At 36.8% G+C, this 20,519-nt stretch overlaps 1 protein-coding gene across 3 annotated transcripts in view; it reads right to left on the bottom strand.

The window, feature by feature from the left end:
* The window catches only part of cacna2d2a (calcium channel, voltage-dependent, alpha 2/delta subunit 2a), a 213,955-nt gene that overhangs the window by 85,903 nt on the left and 107,533 nt on the right, over positions 1–20,519 (bottom strand). The window lies entirely within an intron of this gene.

The raw sequence follows: 20,519 nt of genomic DNA, 5'->3' as shown, positions 1-20,519 counted from the left end.
CACACACACACACACACACACACACACACACACACACACACACTCACTCACTCACTCACTCACTCACAGACACACACACTCACTCACTCACTCACACACACACACACACACACACACACACACACACACACACACACACACACACACACACACACACACACACACACACACACACACACACACACACACACACACACACACACACACACACTCACTCACTCACTCACTCACTCAGACACACACACTAATCTCACTCACTCAGACACACACACACTAATCTCACTCACTCACTCTCACACACACACACACACACACACACACACACACACACACACTCACTCACTCACTCACTCACTCACTCACTCACTCACAGACACACACACTCACTCACTCACTCACTCACTCACAGACACACACACTCACTCACACTAATCTCACTCACTCACACACACTCACTCACTCACTCACTCACTCACTCACACCCCCCCTCACACACACACTCACTCACTCACTCACTCACTCACTCACTCACTCACTCACTCACACCCCCCCCCCACACACACACTCACTCACTCACTCACTCACACCCACCCCACACACTCACTCACTCACTCACTCACACACACACACACACACACACACACACTCACTCACTCACTCACTCACTCACTCACTCACTCAGACACACACACTAATCTCACTCACTCAGACACACACACACTAATCTCACTCACTCACACACACACTCACTCACTCACTCACTCACTCACTCACTCACAGACACACACACTCACTCACTCACTCACTCACTCACTCACAGACACACACACTCACTCACACTAATCTCACTCACTCACACACACACTCACTCACTCACTCACTCACTCACTCACTCACTCACTCACTCACTCACTCACTCACTCACTCACTCACTCACTCACACACACACACTCACTCACTCACTCACTCACACTCACTCACTCACTCACTCACTCACTCACACCCCCCCACACACACACACTCACTCACTCACTCACTCACACCCCCCCCCACACACACACTCACTCACTCACTCACTCACTCACTCACTCACTCACTCACTCACACACACACTCAATAAAAACAAATAAGGTCAATATTGAACATACATAATTTTTTTGTAAATTGAAGAGAACAAACTATTGTACCTCAATAGTCTGTTTGTCTTAGTACTCATTGCTTTAATACAGAATGTCCGTATCATTTTTATAATTCATCTCATTTAGTAGATCAGACATCTGAAAGTTTTTATGCCACTTACTCTATATTTCACATTAAATACTAACATAACAAGTTTCCTCATAAATCTCATTACTAATATTGGAAACACTATAAAGTGGTGTGCTAGAATTTCTTCCAAAATATGAGAAAAATCCATGACGGAACAAGCTAAAATAGACCAAAGGATGTTCCCTAGAAACATAATTTGACATATTTTAGAGTACAAAACCATCAGAATGTTGAGTAAATGCGAGTGATGTTGTGTGTGTGACTGTGATATGAATGGATAAGCATTAATGTGCTGTAGTATCTCTCAGTAGTGATGTGCTGCTATATTGTTTGCGTAGGACTGTTTCAACTGGTTTAGAGCAGCATATTCCTCTGTCCTGATGCCAGCGCTCACACACACACACACACACACACACACACACACACACACACACACACACACACACACACAGAGCCCCTGCGGTCTGATGTCTCACGGGGGTCGTGTCTGATCTCCTCCCTCTCTCCTCCTCTGGTTTATACCTCCCATTCACACAGGGGACGCCACATCAAGGGTAAAACTGCTCGGATTTCGCAGCTTTCCTCTTATTTTTTCTGGAGCATGCAGAATGCAGAATTTCTATATGCTTGGAATACACAAAATAATATTGTGCTTGTTATATATGTTATATATTTATCAGAATATGAGGATTGATTTTAATCAGCTCCAGTATAACCTGTGTGTTGAAAAAAAACCAATGCGATTTGAAATTCTCAGAAATGTGCTGGTCAAAAACCTTGCGTGTAACTCTCTTTGAGCTTGATTTTGGTCAAATGTTAATAATATAATGACACATGCAAGTGTCTGACCATTTATAAATCCACAATATCAACTCTGGCAGCGCAATGATTAATTATAAAAAATAAAAAAATCCATTTCATGGAAAGTAGCATTTTTGGAGATATGATGTTTCTGCTATATTAATACTTTTTGAAAACTGCACACCTAGCGAAATGACATTTCGTTCTACTGTATATCTGTATATGGCAGGAATGACAATAAACTTTAATCTAAATCCAATCTAACATACTGCATAATGCATAGTACGTTTTTTAATATACAGTGCTATGCATAAGTTTAGACACCCATGCTAAAGTTGACTAAAAAGAGGAATAAAAAATCATCTTTTGGAAACTGAACTTAATGCCTTAATTTAAAAAATTAGGAAAAATCCAACCTTTAAGGACACCAATTTTCTTTGTGAATGAATAATGTATCGTAAATAAATAAATGTTCTTCCTTAAAATACAGGGTGCATAAGTTTGGACACCCCTATGTTAATTTCCCATAGAGGCAGGCAGATTTTTATTTTTAAGTATTTTTTTTTATTTATTTTTTAGGATACTATGCATCCTGATAAAGTTCCCTTGGCCTTTGGAATTAAAATAGCCCCACATCATCACATAGCCTTCACCATACCTAGAGACTGGCATGGGGTACTTTCCATAAGATCATCTCTCAATGCAAATCAAACCAGCTATTAGGCTAACTGAAATAAAACCATGCCAATCTCTAGGTATGGTGAAGGCTATGTGATGATGTGGGGCTATTTTAATTCCAAAGGCCAAGGGAACTTTATCAGGGTGCATATTATCCTGGATCCATCAAGTAACTGGCCTTTAAAAATAAAAATCTGCCTGCCTCTATGGGAATTTAACATAGGGGTGTCCAAACTTATGCACCCTGTATTTTAAGGAAGAACATTTATTTATTTACGATACATTATTCATTCACAAAGAAAATTGGTGTCCTTAAAGGTTGGATTTTTCCTAATTTTTTTAATTAAGGCATTAAGTTCAGTTTCCAAAAGATGATTTTTTATTCCTCTTTTTAGTCAACTTTAGTATGGGTGTCTAAACTTATGCATAGCACTGTATGAAAAATGTATGCTAAATGTTTCAAATAGTAGTATGTTATTGTTTATACAAAAACTATGCTTGCTGAATAGTTCAGCGACTGAAGTTAATGTCTCAGAAATAAATATGGTAAATTTTTTTTTATTATCCTAACATGTGTTAGTGCACTTAAAGGGTTAGTTCACCCAAAAATGAAAATTCTGTCAGTAATTACTCACCCTCATGTTGTTCCAACCCCGTAAGACTTTCGTTCATCTTCGGAACACAAATTAAGATATTTTTGATTAAATCTGAGAGCTGTCTCACTCCTTCATATTGCTAGGTAATCAATATCTGCCATCCCAGTGGAAAAGTTAGTAAATACATTGTTAAAATAGTCCAAGTGACTACAGTGGCTCAACCTTAAGTTTATCAAGCGACGAGAATACTTTTTGTGCGCAAAAACAAACAAAAAACTTTATTCAACTATTCATTTTCTTCTGTGTGGGCCTCTGAGTGAGTTCACGCAGTGTAACAGCGCAGCACTTCTTGGTTGTACGTCAGAACGTAGGCTCACTATTGGCCGACGCTGGTGATGCTGGCCAATAGTGAGCCCACGTTCTGACCTACAACCCAGAAGCGCTGTTACACTATTCTTGTCACTTGATAAACTTAAGGTTGAGCCACTGTAGTCACTTGGACTATTTTAACAATGTCTTTACTAACTTTTCTGGGATGGCAGATGAAAGTACCTAGCAGAAGGAGAGAGACAGCTCTCAGATTGAATCAAAAATATCTTAATTTGTGTTCCGAAGATGAACGAAAGTCTTACGGGGTTGGAACAACATGAGGGCGAGTAATTACAGACAGAATTTTAATTTTTGGGTGAACTAACCCTTTAATGTGTCAATAAAGGGATGTTAAAAGTTGCATCTGGGTTCATTCGTAAACATCACTGAAAATGTAGTTGTTCATGTAGGTTATCTAGGTATTCATAAAGACAAATATGATTAGTATGCACTACAGAGTAGTATGTTAGTATGCTATTCCAAAATAGCATCTCCTTCTATCTCTCTCTTGTTCTTTATCTCCATGCCAGTTCTATTCCCGTCTCTCTCTGCAGTGCCAATCCAAACAAACCAGACGCCAACAGCACAGTGACAACAACAGCGTCTGAGCTGGTCACAAGACAGCGGTCAAAAACGCTGACAAATCTACACAACCCAGCAACTCACACACACACACACACTCTCACAGCAGCGTTCTCCCGGGACACTGTCGGGAGCGGGAGCTCAACAGATAGAGACAGAAATAGAGCGAGAGAAAGTTCCATTCCTTGAAATCAGAAAGCCAGTCAGTCGTGAGCGATGACCTCCCGCCCTCTCGAAATCTCTCTTCTGGGCCCTCTGGGTCTAAAGCTTCTTTCCCCAAGAATCCCAAATGCACAACACACTCATCGTCAACGTCATTCCATAAAAACAGGTGCCATGTCTTTTTAAAAGAGGTGATATGAAGATTAGGTACATATATACATATATGAACATATATGAACATATATATATATATATACACACATAAAATGTTAAACATTTATATACTTAGATCCAAACTGGAGAAAAACAAATTAATTTTATAACTCCATTATGACAGGCCAAAAATCTGCAATAAAATATTTTAAAATACAAAAAAAGGTACTGAATATATGCTGACATGTTTAGACAAATGTCTATAACAACACAATGTTGAGTTTATTATTCAAACATGTTAATAAGCCACACATTTTGTAGGATGACCCTCTAGCTGTGCAAAGGTCACACGCTCTCTGAGGGGTTTAAAGGAGGGATACAGACGACAGAGAAAGAGAAGGATGAGGAGGGAGAGGAAAAGACAAAGAGACGGAGCAATAAGAGCTGAAGCGAGAGAAGAGGAGCGAGCGATGGAGAAGAGAGGAGAGGATGGGCAGCAGTGGACTATTAATAGAAGTTCTCTGCAAAGACAATCCCTCTGGCGGAGTGTGGGCGTCTCTAGTGAGCCAGTGGGCTGCAGTGTGTGTGTGTGTGTGTGTGAACTGTAAACATGTGAACTGTGATCTTACAGTAGCAGCTCAGCACAAGATGTCCACCTTCACACACCTGTGCTCAACACACTAATCACACCTGTCATAGACACCAAACACTAATAAATTGTTTGTTTTTGTTCCCTCACCCAACCCAATATTATATAACATTATATATATATAGAAATATTGGTATTTTTGACAACACTACATTGCACTTAGTTTATTATTTCAGATGCCCACACACAGACCTGAGATAAACAGTCATGGCATTTATTATAAAGCTAAAATAAAAAAATCCCCCTCAATATCCACACCAAAAGTCGATTTCACCCTGAAATCATTCCTCATGTGGGACTTGATTCTAAATTAGATTCAATTTCCAAAAATAAGTGACAAAAATGAGTCAGCAGAATATGAATGAGGAATCACTCATATTTGTGCGTACAGTATGTTTTCCCGGGACACATGAGTCCACGGGTCCCTCAGGCTCCAGGACCCATCTGTTATGACAGGTCTGTTTCTCATCCGCACTCTGTTTCAACTCACTCCATCCTGGTAGCAGCTTTAGAATAAACACACATTCATAGAGATGGCTTTTTACATTTTGTTCTGGCATCTAATAGGAAATATATAATCAAACATTAATTTAGTATAGTATTAAACAAAAGACTACATGAATGGATGATGCTAGTTTAGAAAATAACAAATCAATTCCAATGTGTTATGGCCTACAAAGAGTGCCTCCATTTTACTAATTTAAATAATGGCACAAAATGAAATTGTGACAAAAAGAATTGTGTTGCATCAACTCATTTTAATTAACTGAACATGCAGCAAATGCATTTTTCAGTGTGTGCATTTGTCCTGCCAAAGTGCTTGTAGCTTGGCTGAGTGCAAGTTAGGTTTGGGCCGATAGACAATGCCATCGTCCGTCGCGATGGCTGACAGACATCACAATGTTGAGCCGGCATAGCGATACGCAAAAGCACAGTTTGAATCACGCATTCGCTCCTTAGTGGTCAGAGCCTGCCAAAATCGAAATTGCTGATGAGATGTAGAGGAAAATATCTAGAGGAAAATGATCATCGTCCATTGTCTGATGACAAATTGGTAGACATCGCCCAACCCAAGTGCAAGTCCAAAATAAAGTAGAATGACAACAGTCAATAAAACATTTATTAAATCTCAACATCATCCCCGTTCAGTCAGTGATTCCAGCCGGGCTACTGGCGGTCAGCTTCTCTGCTGTTGCTATAGAAACAGGCATCTTTGTTCTACAGCCAGAATAATGCTGATTTGTCCTTTGAGGAAGCACTCGCTCTCATTTCACTGTGTTTCACCTTCTTGTCATTTTACTCTCCCTCTGATTCGACAGGTGGGTCATACAGATGTATAAATTCACCCTCATGTTGTTCCTGTCAGAAACCCAACTTTCTTTTGTTAAAGGTGAAGAGCAGCAGATTACCTTTGCCCAACGTTTGGAAATTAGACATTGTTCTTAGAAATAGCAGCTTGGACTTTCCATTTGCCAGAAGAAAGAAAATCATTCAGGTTATGAAAACACATCAGGGTCAGCAAATAATGACAGAATTTACTTTCAGAAACTGGTCAAAGTTATTCTTTCTACCAGCAGGGGGAGATCTATTAAGTCAGGGGACACTTATGTTCAGAATAGCATACTATCATACTACTCATACTAATTCTCCTTACTACATTTGCTAAAACTCTATCCCATGATGCAACGCCCATGACTACATCTTTACTTCAGGAAAAGCCATTATTTTATCAGAGCAGGGTTATTATCGTAGAACTAGAACTATTAAAAACATTTCTGTTAATTGCAATAAAGCTCAAATTAAATATGAATATCAGTTAGATTAGTTAAAGGTATAGTGGAGGATCTTTCCGAATTTTAGATAAGACCCGCCCTCTCCACTTTTTGAATAAGTTTGATTGATTCACCAGAATGATTGACAATTAGGAGGACCAATAGTATAGGTGATCCACCCAGAAGTAAAAAATCCTCCATTATACCTTTAAATGAGATATTTTGCCTTGGCATTAAACTGAAAAAGTAAAAATGACTAAAATGATTAACTGGAAATAAATAAAAACTAAAACTTTTTAAAGAAAAAAAACTAATAAAATGACAAAAGCACATTAGACTAAAATTAACATGAAAACAAAAAATATATAAATAAAAGCTAATTCAAAATAGGAATAAAACTATAACAAAATCTACAAAAACTACAAAGAGTTTTTACTACAAAGAGACACATTTTACAAAATGGTACCTCTGCATTAAACCCATCCAAGTTAGTACACACACACATTAGGAGCAGTGAGTAGTGAACACACGCACACGCACACGCGCGCGCGCACACACACACACACACACACACACACACACACACACACACACACACACACACACACACACACACACACTGGCTGCTATTTTCTGAAAATAAATCATTTTTCAAACAGCAAATTGTTCCACATACTTTTTTTTTAAACATAGTAGGCAGTATGCAGTATATACTAGTACGTAGTGTGCAGAATTTGACAAAATAATAGTAAAAATACACTCATTTGTCTAGGACAACACAATAAAGTTTAAACAAAACTTATTTCCAATGTGGTCCTTGATGTAAAGCACAACTTCACTCCTAGAGACAGGTTATCTTGGCACTGCATACTGTTATACTTACAACACTACAATAAGAACACACATTTCCAAAATATACATCACAATTAAACATCCACCCAAAAACATTAATGCAAATGAATCAATAAAACAACTCATCTAATAGCCAACTTTTAACTTTCATACTAAAACTAACCATATTTAACATACTGTTTACATCTAGGCAACTTATTCCATTCATGAGTATTCAAAAAGACCTTGACCGTACATTGTTTTGAAACGACATAATGTAATATCCATTAGACTCTGCCTAGTATTATAACAGTGTTTCTCACTTAGCCTAGAAAAATACATATTAAAATATGAAGGAGCTCTTTTATTAATTATCTTTAATTTAAAGTGAACAACTCTGCTTTCTAGGTAACCACTTAAGATGTCTAAAATGGGAAGCATCAACATGTGTAAAACTATTAAAACCTAAAACCAACCTTATCAATTTATTTTGAGATCTCTGTAACTTAACCAGCCATAAACGAGACAAATCAGACATCCAAGAATACATGCATACTCCAAATGACATAGCACTAAACATGATGCAAGTATTTTTAAATTTTGCTTATCCAAAAAACTAACACATCTGGCAAGAAATTTTGTCTTAGCATTAACCTTCCCTAAAATGTTCATAGCCATACTTGTACCACTTAAATCATTGTCCAAAACACATCCAAGACAATTAACAGTGGTTCTATTTGATATTACACAATCCCCAACCTTGATAGATAAAAAAAATTGTATGCTAGTTCTCAAATGCAAACATTGCCACACACAAATGATTTGGCACCTGCAACAAACCACAAATTACAAGCTGTTATATTTCTCAATTAATACCTACTCAGTATCAATTAATACACCGACTCAAATGAACACATCTTTCAAATGCTCTTTTGAATGTGGCTCTCCTCATTTCATCATCTCCATCCACATACATTCACACAAGCCTTTCATGACGCTCTCAGACACTTTGACATTTAAATTACAAACGATCTCTGTGTTATCCATGGAGACAGCTTAGAACGGAGCCGTATCTCCTCCAGACACACACTAATTAGTTTATAATTACAGTACACACACACACACACACACACACACACACACACACACACAGACGCTGTACGCCATGATCTGATCTTAAAAGTACACATAGCACAGTGGGCAACCCATTTATTTATGGATTCTAATGAATTTCCGAGTGAAGCGGGATATTCACATAGAACAAGAAAAAATGGCCGGGATTTGAATTTGTCTATCACAAATTGATTTAATTTTTGAATTCATATATATATATATATATATATGAAGAGTTCAGATGCAAAAGCCTCTAAGTGCCATCTGAAATTTTGGTGCCAAAGAAAATTTCAGATGGCACTTAGAGGCTTTTGCATCTGAACTCTTCATATATATATATATATATATATATATATATATATATATATATATATTAGGGCTGTCAAACGATTAATCGCGATTAATCGCATCCAAAATTAAAGTTTGTGTTTACATAATATATGTGTGTGTACGGTGTATAATTATTTTCTATATATAAATACACACACATGCATGTATATATTTAAGAAATATTTGCATGTATATACTGTGTATATATATTTAGATTATATATAATTTATATTATATATAAATATTTTATATATAAATAACACATTTTTCTTAAATATATATGCATGTGTGTGTATTTATATATAGAAAATAATTATACTCCATACACACACATATAATATGTAAACACAAACTTTTATTTTGGATGCGATTAATCGCGATTAATCGTTTGACAGCCCTAATATATATATATATATATATATATATATATATATATATATATATATATATATATATATATGATTGGAATAACATGCATGATTTGTTTACAAAATCAGGAACATTTTAAGTAAACAGGGTCGATTTTGATTTCACATGGAAAGAGAAAGATTAATCTTGGTCATTTTTAAGTTTAAAACGGCTGTCAGGCTCTGTGTTTGTCACACACACAAGCGCTGACGGATGATCCACAGCAGAGAAATGACACTTGGTACCGAGCAAGAATTATTGGTGGAATATTACTGCGTCTGTGTGTCATAAAATGCCACATTCCTGTCAGAAAAACTCCAATAACGTGTTGTGTTTAATATATCAATAAGTTACATGCTTTACACAGTCTGACAGACTGCTCGTCCATAGTATCTGTGACTGTTTGAAAATAAGACAAAACTGGAAAAACCATGTTGGTCCTGGACTGAGAGAGCAGAGTTTGACTTTACATCTAAATGAATTACCCACTAACTTACATTTACTCATTAAACATATCACAGTTAAGATGTGAGTGTACTGAAACCACTAAGATTGAACTGTTCAGCCCTCTATCGTGGATCATGCATGATACGACCAAACTCATTTGTTAAAAAAATAAATAGGATCAATTTTAATTTGACATTAAACATGAGAAAGACAGAAAGACTGTGCATGAGAGGCCTGAGGGTCCGGCTCCTTATTAGAATATGACCCCAATCCCAGCGCTTTCAAACCATTACTGAGTGTTTGAGCAGTGTGCAGATGTTCATTTTATTGCCAATAAACAAATAAACATGGAGATAAAACAGCTGAAATAGTCTGCGCAAATTTGGATGCAGTAAATGGCCATTGCCGTGTGAAACGCATCAGTGTGCTGCATGAACACAGTCTCATCTATCTATCTATCTATCTATCTATCTATCTATCTATCTATCTATCTATCTATCTATCTATCTATCTATCTATCTATCTATCTATCATCTACACTTATTGTGCATAGCAAGTTGCATACATCAGATGCATATAAATAAATTAATTATAATAAATAAAAAAGTTTGTACATTGTATTGTGTGTGTATATACACACACACACACACACACACACACACACACACACAATACAATAAAATTTGTCTGCAATAACAATAATAATGAATCTTCCTCTTATAATCATAAAGCATTTTTAAAATGATTTATGTTAACTTTTGTAAGAAAGGCACTATAGATTTTATCGTTACAAAAATATTATGTAATTCAATGGAATGGCATTATAATGCATGTCAAACACTGTATCTTTGTGTCATTCTTCATTTAAAACCATATTATTTAAAATCATTATCCTTTTATCTATCTATTTGCCTTTCTCCTTCATAACCTGTTTTTCTTACACCTTATTTCCTTCTAATTTCTCTCCTTTTGTTGCTTTTCTATTGCCCATCAGATCGCTGGACCTGCAGGCAGCACAATCGCTCCGTGAATATTCCAATCCTCTGATAAGGCCAGGGAATGCTATCCTGTTGCATTGTGGGTAATACGGGTGTATATTGTTCTCTGAAAGGGTTCCATTGAGGAGTCTGTGTCGAGAAGCAGATAAAATCGTAACACGGTGTGGACACACTGCCTGATAACGGCACGATTCAACACACATTTGCAAGTGTGCGTGCACACACACACACACACACACACCTGATCTGTATAAGAGTGTATTAACGAGCAAAGACAAACATCAAAATTCAAAAGAGCCCACACACAAGTATCTGATGATATGTAGATATGGCTCAAGTCCCTCCCTCAGTGTGTCTGTGGGATTTTTTTTTTCTAGTTTGATTGTTTGCCAGGCAGAAATCACAAGTCTGATTGCTAAATGTATCATTCATGTAAATAGAACAATAATTAGGGTTATGTGTTTGTTCAAATCACTAACCCTGAATATGAGTCATAGCAATAGTTACTGGTGGCCAGTAGGTCTTACATCAATGTATGTTTAAACTTATGCCACAACACAGTAATCATAACAATATGATTCAATTCTTTATGGAAATTTTATCCAAAAATGTTTTATATGTTAAATAACCATGTACTAATACCCGAATATTATTCATAACAAATGAATGGTAAGTCTGGCATTAGTGCAAAAACAGCTATCAGTCAAATAACATTGAATGTATATATTTTAAAAATATATATATATTTTTAACTTATTATCTCAAATACTGACGTTTCATTAAAAGAGAAAATTTAATGTAGCCACTTTTAATAACATAATGACATTTCTGACATCCATTCTTATTTTCCATCGAAATCAATTATTAAAATGATTTTTTTATTAAATAGAATAAAAATAAATAAAACAAAAAATATAATAATATTCACAAATATGAAAAATTATTAAAATGTATTTAATAGTTTTTTTTTTTATTAAATAAAATATTATTTAAAATAATAAAAACGAAAAAGAAAGTCAGGGTAGCTGACAAGTCTAAACCAGAGAAATTCTGGCAAATATAACATTTCAAATAATAAACAAATAATTTTGAAAAAGTAATTAAACAGAACCAGTGGGGAAAAGGGGGGGGGGGGGGGGGGGGGGTTTAAAGCTATTATCTATTCTTTAAAAAAAAAAGGGTCAAATAATTGGCTTAACAGAATCACCCACATACAGTAAGGCCCTCGTAATACTGATGCCAAACATAACAGATCACATCAACAATAACAGTAACAGATGCATTTCATGCTAAACGGATCTCTCCTCACTATTTCACGCTCGTCTTGTCCTACATTTCCCCCTCTTTCTTTACTTATTTAAAAAAAAAAGTCTAAATGAGCGCATTTCCCCGAGAGAGCCAAAGAGCCGCTGGCCCTCTTCAGAGCGGCCCTGAGAGCGGCCAATCAACAATCAGCGGCCGCCGCGATAACCCTGTTATTTCACCACCCCGTAATCATTTCCATCAAACGCAGCGATGTCCATAAAATCTGCAGACAACATCCAAATCAGGCAACCTTTTAGAGAGGATACGCATCGAGTCAAGGACGCTGAGAGACAGAGAGAGAGAGAGAGAGAGAGATATGGATGCATGCCAGTCCAGATGTAGTAGATGCACTATAGGCCCATTTAATACACATCGACCAGACCAACGCATAACCAGATAATCCACGACCCATAGCACACACACCATACTCACCATGCAAATGGCCTGTTAACATTTCCCAGGGATATCATTTGCAATTGAAAAGTGTGATTGTGCTCCAAATGTCTGGCAAAACTGAGGGGACAAAATTGTTTTCTGTCATACAAGTGCAAACATATTCATTCAGCTGCTCGAATGGCTGTCAAAGCAAATTTTCCTTTGACTGCCACCCATTTTTACACCATCTACCAGTGAGAACCAGCTATTACTACTATGAGCTGCCTAAACATTCATCCAACAGTCCCTAAAAGTTACTCTAAAAGAAGAAATTTCCCAAACCAAACCATTTCCTTACCAAACACTACTAATAAATCAATCAATATTATGATGGTATCTATGGTAGTACTATGGTTCTTTAATACAGTATGAAATGTATGGACTACAGTGTTTAGTAAAGAATGTCCAGAAAACATAGTAGCACATGGTAGGTTTTGTTTGTGAGTGTAGGCTCAATTTTCTTTTTTTATTACAGATCTACAGGATTTTTTGGCCGTAGCACAAATACTTAAAAGCACGGTTATAACTTCAAAAAAGCATGAGCAATCATACTTTAGAGTGATGCCTGCTTAGCAAGAAGCAAAGAAAACAATCATTTTTTTTTAAATGATCTAAAACTAAACAACATTCACAAAGATTCACATACCTGAGACTACAAAATAAGCAATGACAGATAAATGATGTTTCATTATAAGTCATTTCAGTTTAGTTTTTAGAGTGGCGCAGAAGCAAGTGCGATTATTGTGTTATATGCCTCAGCGTGAACGACAACGGATGATGAACAAAAGACAAAAAGTGTGTGCTGCATGAAAAACAAGTCCCAAGACTCTATTTTTCCACCTGATAAACAATGTTCTCTTGCAAAAGTAAGCAAGAAAACGCCTCAAGACTTCCTGCTTTTAAGCTGAACTTTCAAACATGCATTAAATTGTAACCGTACTTGAATCAACGCTGCATCGACGGACTAACTGGCTGTGAAATAAACTACTGATTGTTTTCCAAATGACTTTATGCTAAAAGAAGCAGAAGATTACGGCTGATCAACATGTGGTGCTTCACTTTATCTGAACCTGTGAGAATCAAATTTATGACAAAAAATACTTTAATTCAATGGAAGTGGTAAAAACCTCATCAACAAACTGTGAACGTGTCCATGAGAGAAGATGTGTTGCTATCCTCCCGTTTCTACCGCTTTCAAAAGAGCTACTTTTCTTTTTTCACTTCGGCTCCAGTCTCACACACACACACACACACACAGAGGGACAAAGAGACCTTCATGGAGGTTTAGCGTGTGATGAGATGGGCTGTTGTCTTTTGGAGCGTGGCGAGGTGGATTTGGGGATTTATCGATCTGAATCGCAGCTGTATGGAGGGATCGATGGAGGGGCTTTAGAGACGAGGAGAACCTCAACCCCTGAGACCTGTCTCCTCATTCGGTTGGCATGCGGGGGGGGGGACTTTCATCCTGTTTATATAGACTGTACAATCATATACATTTATGTTCACAGCAGATGCTTTCTTACTAAAGCAAATCTCCAAAAAGTGCATGAGGTGTAAGTGGCCTTTACTAAAGCTGGCCTCAAGAGATACAAATCAAGTAATAAGGCGAGACCTCAGGTGGCAAGAAGAACGCCAAGACAAGAAATATACGGCAATTTCTTTAATGGTTATTTGCAGCACATTAGTTTCAGAGAACACTCATCTCATAAAGAAATGCTTTAGAAGGGTTTTGAGTTAACTATGGGTGTATCCACACCAGGAAAGTCCGATAGTTCACATGCTTTGATCCAGACCAAATACAATGTTGATTTTTTTTTTTTTTTTTGGTACGGTTCGCTTTCACACGGCTCTTTTTTGCAAGTGAACCAAAATTTGTAAACAAAACCACACGTGTGCTAAGGTCGTCCATTCATTGGACAGGAATTCTCAAGCAGGGAAAAGCAGGAAGTGCAAAAACAGGCTCAGCATGGAGATCTTTCGTAATGCAATATTTGTTCTTTTACTGATTTGGTGTTTTTCTCTACAAATGCAATATGTAGAAACTAATGAGCATCATATGATACAATGTCATCTGTACGATGTTGTAATTAGGATTTTGAGAAGACGACGATGTGCTGCCAGACGGTTCCGACGGAGAGAACATGCTTTTAAACAATTTAAGCACGTTAAGACAAAAGAGAACGCTCCGTCTGTGAATGTCCTGACATGTCCTGCACAGACAGCGCGCCGGAATCGAATTCTTTCGCGCTTGAACGAACAATAACACACACCATTATGCCAAAATGTCCGTTTTGTTAAGTATCCTCTAAGAGCAGTCAAATAAAGTCTTAAAGGTGCAGTGCTTTCTGCAATTGGGTCGGTTCATGCTCACACTGTAAACGAACCGTACCAGAGTTCGTTTGGACCACCTCTTCAGCCGGGTCTCGGTTAGGTTGTTTGGTCCGCACCCGAGTGTGATTGCTGTATTCACACCTGTCCAAAAGATCCGCACCAAGGGGGGAAACGAACTTGAGTTCGATTCAATCGAACCAAACAAGGCATGTGTGAATACACCCTAAAGGTACCGTTGGCTGAACGTCTGATGCTAATGGGACACAAAATGGGAAACACCTCAGGAGTTTCAAAGTCGTCGTCTGATTGGTTGAATTCTACAGGATTTCCTGGAGAAGTGTGTGTCACGTTCTGAAATGGTCCTCCTGGAAACAAAGCCATCGTGATGTCAAACCCCCTCATGGAAAAGGAAAGCTGTTGTGTCAATGAGCGCTAACCAGGATCAACTTAACGCTGGATTTTCAAAAGTATGTGAAGTTCGTGGTGCCACTGTTGCAGTAAACTTGGACAATGTTCTTGAATGAATAATTTATTAGATGTACAGCGTTCTGTTATTGTAGGGCCATTGTCTTTATTATTATATTTTCACGCCCCTAAACGTGACACGGAACAAAACGAACTGTGATTGGTTGCTTTACATGTCAGTCCTTTGGCCAATGAAAGCTGCGATGGAGTCCAGACCTTCTGCCGTCAGTCTGAAAGTCTGGCTACACAAAACTAGGCTGGAAGAACAATTTTAAATTGATTTTAAATTTAATGTGAGTCTGAATATCATTTTTCGTGACCTTTATAGGCATACTGAAAGAGACATGTGTTTTCTCTTTGTATCACTGCTTGGTTTGGCAATCTGATATTGACAAATAGGAATAAGATGAATAGCCTTGTAAAGGTGGCAGGAAAAGTCAAATCCAGTCTATTGACATTTATCATAGACCGGCAACTTTTTAGTGAATGTTTTAAGTGAAGCACATTCAGCACATTCAGTTTTAAGAAATGTAGATCCCCCATTGCCTTCTGGGTGTCGTTTAATAGTCCCGGGTGGAAGAAAAAAAACTACTTCTTTTTTTTTTGTGGCTGTTGGTTTAATTAACCCTTCATAGATAGTTTACTTTGATACGAACTATGATTTGTGCGATGTGGATTATTTATTGATTGTGTATTATGTATTGTCTGTGGGTCTGTTACCTTCTGCTGCAAAACTAGTTTCAAGGGGGACAATAAAAGTAAAGCAAACAAAGGGATAATTCACCTCAGATCTTGAAAATAACTGTGAACTCAATGTGAATAAACAAGAACGTATTCTATGACAAGGATTGTTGCAGTCACAATGGTGTAATATTTATGAATTTGATAAAGTACTTCTGCATTTTGCTGCGAGTGCAGTGCGCTTGCAGGGAGATTCGGCCCACACGCTCTTCTGATTGGCTGTGATTTTTGATTGATTTTGACACATTGCATCTGGTGTAGACAGACAAATTGCGTATTGCATCGCGTCTGGTTAGGACACTGTGTCAAGTCACACTTAAAAATGTCTGGATGTCATTAGACAGCATACTATATTGAAGAAAAGCAAGAAGGCACACATTATTCAAGCTAAATATTTCACAATGAAGAAGTTAGGTATGAAATGATAAAATTGTTCTAGTGTTGAAAATTAAGACATACTTATGTCCAAGTTGAGGAACCACTAAACATGATTAAAACAACTCACATTAGGAGATTTTCATACATCCACTAAAAATCACCAAAACACCAGCTGATTTACAGACATCAAGCAAAAATGAAGAAATGTGAAGTTAATGAAGAGAAAAGATCCTGAAGCAACAGATACTGATACTACTTTGTTATCTAATGCGAGCTTACGAGTGATTTAAGAGGACAAATACACTTGGGCCACAGCAGAAGAGTTTCTGAAGACCTATAGAATAAAAAGTTCATTGTGGGTCTTCAAAAAGGTTCTTTTGGGGTTCAAATTGCCTGTAGTTGAAAGAATGCAGATAGTACAAGTGAAGAAAACCGAGTTAGGACTGAAAGCATGCCGTACAGGTAACAACTCAGCTTCTCTCTTTCTTTCTCTTTGACCTTTCCATTTCTCTGTGACTTTCATATGAACTAGCCGTTTGTACAGCATGCAGAAGTGTGATGGCTCCCGGAGAGAAGTGCTGGAATATTGAGTGAAGACGAGGTTTGCAGGAGTGCAGAGGAGGCTGAGAGCTAAAGCAGTCTGAGTGTTTCTACCTAGAGGAGAGACACTCCAGTAAATTACAGAGACGACTCCAATCAGGATGCTAAAATTACAAAAGCTGAAGGGTCACCAAGGCAACCACAGGAGGTAGCGTGTGCTGGACTCGAAGTACGGGATGAGATTAAGAAACACTGCATCATGAAAAAAGCCTCTAATATCTCGCAGGCTTTTTGCAAACAGCTCATAATTGTATTCTACTTATTTTAGCAGTATGCATGCAGTATGTACTGTACACTGTGCCCAGATTTTCTAGATGACCATCAACAGTGTGCAAAATACTGCAATGCAATGATTTTAATATTATTAAAATATCTCTTCATATTATCTGCCAACATTTAAAAAATTATATATATATATATATATATATATATATATATAAAATATATATAAAATTGATATATATATATATATATAGATTATGTGTGTGTGTATATGTAGAGATATTTTAATATATATAATATATTAATATATGTATATACAGTGTATATATATAAATATATATATATATATATATATATATATATACACACACATACATACATATATATATATGTATATATATATATATATATATATATATATATATATACATACACACATAATCTATATATATATCTGCCAATATTTTTTAAAATAAATAAATAAAAGTACAATATGTATAATATAAACTAAATATATAACATAATAATAATAATAATAATAATAATAATATTTAGTATATACTATACATTAACTAAATAAAAATAAATACGTAACTAAATATATAGGCTATATAACATGCTTTACATCTTCATTTTATTTCCAAACGTTTTTAAATAAATTATATAAATTTAAATAAATAACAAATAGAATATATAAACTAAATATATAATATAATAACAATATTTAGAATGTAATAAATAAATACATAATGTTTTTCAAATAAAGTACACACATTTAAATAAATGTAAAATAAATAAATAAATAAATAGTCGCCTGAAGACGGCACTCGCTGAATAAGGGCATGGGACAACATGCTAATGTTTAAAAAATTTGCCTGGTAGTATTTTATTCCAAACATTTTTGTCATTTCTTGGCATATTTTCCCAAAGTGCTCCGGTCCCCGTACTGTCCATCTCGCTGACCACTAATGGCATGGATCGGTACTACAGTCGGTGCCAGCTTTGCCCTGCAGCCAAGCAGCTCAGCTCTGCCACAATAAAAACAGTGTTTGAGATAATTGGCTCTTCAAAGTGGAACGAAAGAGCTGCTCTCTCTCCCGTCCCCTCTAAGTGGCTGGGGCCCATTAGCCATCGAATACATTACCACACATAGAGGGCCATCTTTAAGTCCTTTAATCAAGCTAAAAGTAGAAATGTATAAGACCAACATCCATTCTGGACTTATTCCATTTTTATGTCCTTGAGCTGGGATTTTGCTCTTGCTGCCATATTTTCTTCTTCTTTTATTATGCTATTTATGTATTTGCTGTCAGCTTGATACTCTAGTTAAACATGATGCTAAATGGTGTTTTTATAAGTGCCTGCATAAGCATTCGGAGAAGTTGCTGTCTGAGTTGCCAATAAGTTTGTCAACTTTAATTTTGTGTTCTGCTGTGCATCCCTGTGTGTTTAATAAGCAGAGTGTACGCGCGTTGTGGACCCGCCTTTGGGCGCACATTATTAACGTGCTCATTAAATAAATACAAATATTGCGATGACTTTAGACCAGGTTTCAGTTGGTCAATGGCGCAGTCTATTTCTGTTGCCTCAAAATAGCAACGTGCCAACAATGCGCCAGAACACACCTCGTTTTCAGACCAGCAGCCCATGGGCGCACAAATGCATTTGCTATTTAAACAACGTGGCGCAGGACGTGAAAATGATAACTGCGTCGGGCTGAAACTAGCAAAAAACACTTGCGTCGCGCTTGCCGCTGCATTGCGCCGGGTGTAAGATAGGGCCCTTAGTGTCTAAAGGAGGACATGTGCACTAAATGCGTGGATAACAGTGACCAGCACAATCCATAAACTGACAACGTGAGGCTAAATAAATAATGACAGAATTGAACTTTTTGGCTGAACTATTCCTCAAAAGTTTAGAGCACCTTTTCACAGACCTTACATCTAAGAAACATCTGCTGCTGAGTGTGAAATGAAGAGGTTGAGGGCTGCAGGAGCCTGTGAACTCTTTGCCAGGCTTTATAGCCGCAGGTTGAGCTTCTGGAGGCATGAAGCATATCCACAGGAGAGATAATGGAACATACAACCTGCGTTACTGACCTCCAGAGGAAAGAGAGTCGGGAAAAGAAAGTGACAGAAGGGCACGAAACCCAAGAGAGTGAGAACTGCTCCCTGCGGGCGTCTAATGTTACTGATTATCTATGGCTGAACACATTGTGTTGTGTGTATGACTCTGATGGGAATGGAATACTAGCATACTGTGCAGTACATACTATTAGTTTTTTTCCACAAACATGTGAAAACATTTAATATTAGAGGTGGGTGATATGACCAAAATCTTATATCACAATATGAGTTACGCAATATATATATATATATATATATATATATATATATATATATATATAGTTATTTTTGGTTTAAATAATGTTTTTATGACATCTAAATTGTTGATACCATTGAAATACCACAATTCTTGTCCTATATTGTATAAAGTACATATGAGTACAAATATTGTATAATGTCTTCACTGTATAAATTAAACATACATTTATTCTCATTAAAATTATAAAAGTGATTCAGTCATGACAGTGAGAGATCTTCTCTCTTTTGTTGTTTGATTAACATTAATGACACATGGCAGCAGGTTTATTAGGCTGCTGTCACTTTAAGACCGAATCCACAGATCCAACTTTTGCGTTTTCTCTCTCAACTGTTTACATTCACTTAAGATATAAATGACTGTTTATGAGGCTACTTGTAAAGACAGGCATTTTGACACATAAATATGTGTATTTAATTGTTAAAGCCCAATTATAGGTGACAAATAGCTCTCAGTTCAGTTCTCACACGCTTTATGAGCAGTGGCTTCATGTGCGTGCATC

The sequence above is a fragment of the Squalius cephalus genome, assembly GCF_949319135.1.
Source record: "Squalius cephalus genome assembly, chromosome: 10".
Lineage (NCBI taxonomy): Eukaryota > Metazoa > Chordata > Actinopteri > Cypriniformes > Leuciscidae > Squalius > Squalius cephalus.
The sequence above is the reverse complement of the archived record's forward strand: the minus strand, read 5'-3'. Positions and strand labels throughout refer to the sequence as shown.